This window comes from Seriola lalandi, unplaced genomic scaffold, assembly GCF_002814215.2.
Source record: "Seriola lalandi dorsalis isolate HSWRI2012SDOR001 ecotype SW California unplaced genomic scaffold, Sedor1 jcf7180002051345, whole genome shotgun sequence".
In the NCBI taxonomy this organism is placed as follows: Eukaryota; Metazoa; Chordata; class Actinopteri; order Carangiformes; family Carangidae; genus Seriola; species Seriola lalandi.
In genome coordinates this window covers 4,080-7,317 of record NW_019521898.1, presented here as the reverse complement: position 1 = coordinate 7,317, position 3,238 = coordinate 4,080, and the positions used below count along the sequence as shown (strand labels likewise).

At 46.4% G+C, this 3,238-nt stretch overlaps 1 long non-coding RNA gene across 1 annotated transcript; it reads right to left on the bottom strand.

Annotated features, from left to right (window-relative positions):
* Positions 1-1,543: 1,543 nt before the first annotated feature.
* Positions 1,544-3,217, bottom strand: LOC111649609 (uncharacterized). Its single transcript, XR_002760311.2, has 3 exons — positions 3,064-3,217; positions 2,196-2,317; positions 1,544-1,753 (listed from the first exon to the last, which is right to left on the bottom strand). It is a non-coding gene; the product is annotated as an uncharacterized LOC111649609 (long non-coding RNA).
* Positions 3,218-3,238: the final 21 nt, after the last annotated feature.

Genomic DNA, 3,238 nt, shown 5'->3' with positions numbered 1-3,238 from the left:
CCCCCCCCCCCCCCACTCTGCTGTAGTCTGAAGGGAAATATGTATTTCATACGGCCGGGACGCTGAGTGAGATCTGACTGGAGTATTTCCATGTATTAACTGCTGCTGTCACGTCTGGAGGGTTGAAGTCACTGACCACATCTCAAGAACTCACTCACTAGTTATGACAAAGTGATGACGCTTTATAAAGCCTGTTTTACTTGGTGCATACAAATTAAACTGAGGTCAAAGGTCGACGATGAGGCCGATGCAGATCACTTCCCTCTGTGCTAGACTGAACCCCTCAGTGTGTCCAGAGGTTATTGGTCAAAGAAGTGACGTTTGATCTGATGTCTGGGGATTATAGAACATGATTAAAGCCTCATGTGAATTTTATTATTATACCGTTTTCTGATTTTTATTTTAATTTTTTAAATGAAAGAATTTTAAAGTGTTAACTAATGAGTGACGCTGATTTTGGCCACAAGTGGGTGAAGTGCACGACTGCTCCCAAATCTTTTATTTGATAAAGTCAGATGCGAAACAACTCGCTCCATCATGAGATCTAACGCTCTTTCTGTCTGTGTCTGTCGCCATAGAAACAGAGACACACAAAGACTCAGAGGAGAGTCCACACTAAAGACAAGCCGCACAGCTGTGACCAATGTGGGAAGATTTCAAGAGTACAGGTGGTTTGAAAGCTCAACAACGCAGCCACACCTGGGAGAAACCGCACAGCTGCAACTAAAGAGAGAAACAGACTGTGTCCCGGTGTTGGTAAGACCTGTCCACTGTAATGTCCCTGACGTCCCACAGACACAGTGTTACAGCTGTGAGGGTCAGACCCGCGGCCGTCTTCAGGCACATTACATCTCCATGACTCACTGAGGTCGAGACAATCTTCATGACTCACTCTTGGAAATGCAGTGAAACATTGTTTTTCACTAAATGTAGATTTATGTCACTGAACATACAAGATATTTGATTTTAAACATATTTGAAAAACGTCAGAATCAGTTTAATGTTATATGCTAATAGTCATACGAGTCAGAGCTCAGCTAGCTTTGTGGCTAATTAGTTTAGCATCAAATAAACCACAGGAATGTGTTTTCTGGTCGGCGCCTCACTGACGACAGCGGACTGCAGATCCCTGACTTCCTGTTTCTCTTGTACATTCAGAACCTTCTGCTGTTTGACCAACAACCTGAAATCAGAACTGTGGACTCTGGGAAACTTTTTTCTTCTGTTAACTAAATTTACACAATTTCTTTTCTGTGTCGATAAAGAATAAAGTTCCTAAGACACATGTTTTTGTCTTTTTAATCCTAGATATATATATATATATATATATGTATATATCTTTCATATATACGGGGTTGGAGTCACAGTGGAGAGAAACTACAGCTGTGATCAGTGTAGGATAGCTCTCAGCCGACCTGTTAGAAACACATCTGGCCAGCTGTTCTCTCCTAAACCCAACCGTAAAACATTCACTGAATATTATAAGTCTGCTCAGAAACACTTTTGAGTATTTTGGTCTCTAGTATGATCGAATGAACTAATATTTGGAGAGGAAGGCCGATCAGGCCAGTCAATGAACTCTTGTTTATTTCCAAACATCTGGAATCAACTGTGCAGTTCAAGTTTGACACGATGTAGGAAATGATCATTAAAACAGGATTTATGAGTCCATGACGGTTTGAGGTCCAGGAGCTGATAGTCAGTGTGAAGTCCTCTGATTGGCTGGTCGTGTGGAGAGGGCGGGACCAGAGGCCTGGAAGAGAAGAAGATCATCATCATCATCATCCTGTTTTTTACCTCCAGATGACAGTAACAACAACTTCCTGTTTCTCTGTGATGGAAGAGGATTCAGGTCACGTGTGAATCTCATGTCGCTTTAATGTGGAAACATTTTAAATATAAACTCAGGAATCTGAGATTAAAGGTAAAATACAATAAAAAAAACATGTGGAAACTGAAATTCTGGAGGCGGGGCTTGAGAATGACAGACTAAAAACTTTATGTTGTGGTGGCAGAGAGATCAACATCTGCAGTGTCAGTGTGTTTCAGTGGGAGAGAGTTTTTGTCCTGAGTGTAACATTTCTGTGGAAAACATCTGTATGAACATGGAAAACATCTGTATGAACATGGAAAACATCTGCTGTTCACATTAACACAAAACGTCCCTGAGGACACACGGTCATGTCTCTGCTCACCTGTCCTCCTCGTCCAGAGAAGACAGTGGTCAGGCCGTAGTGGGCGGGGACGGGTCGGAGGGGGCGGGTCCTGGACTCCTTCAGCTCTGATAGGAGCTCGGGGCTGGACAGCGACAGACGAGCTGCACACAAACAAAATGAACCAACCACAGATTCAAACCTGTGACCTTCAACCAATCAGAACATCCAGCTGATTGTTGACAGAGTTTAACCCTTCAGCTCCCACACAAACATACTACTGACACCGAGGGCCCGGATAGACCCGAGGGCCCCGAGGGCCCGGATAGACCCGAGGGCCCGGATAGACCCGAGGGCCCCGAGGGCCCGGATAGACCCGAGGGCCCGGATAGACCCGAGGGCCCGGATAGACCCGAGGGCCCGGATAGACCTGAGGGCCCCGAGGGCCCGGATAGACCCGAGGGCCCGGATAGACCCGAGGGCCCAGATAGACCCGAGGGCCCGGATATACCTGAGGGCCCAGAGAGCCCTGAGAGCTTTCTTCCAGGTGTTAGGAGCTGAACCGTCTCAGTTTGTTCTGCTGTTGTTTCACAGACGTCGTTTTGTTCATCAAGACGAACTGTCGTCTTTTTCATGATCAACACGTCTGACACTCGTTTCCTTTAATAACTGATTCATAGTTCAGGGAATGAAAATGTCCGGGATGAAAGTGTTGAGTCTGAGGAAACTGGTCAAACTGGTCAAACTGGTGTTTACCTGCTCTGTGTGTGTTCAGCAGGTGTTTCAGTTACTGAAGGAGAGAAACGAAGTGTGTCAGACGTGTTGATCATGATCGGCCCTGTCCACCAGAGGGAGCCGTTTCCTCTCTACCTGCAACTGATCCAGGCGCTCTGCACTTGGTCCAGCTCACCTGGTCTGCTGTCGGAGCAGGGAGGAGACGAGGAGGACGAGGAGCTCCGGGGACAGGAGGAGGGGGAGGAGACAACGCTGGATTCACTGACGTCGCCATGAGACGGAAATTTGCTCCGACACTCTGGAAACAAAAAGAGAAGAGAGATGAGAGACGAGAAGACGTGGACAGCTGT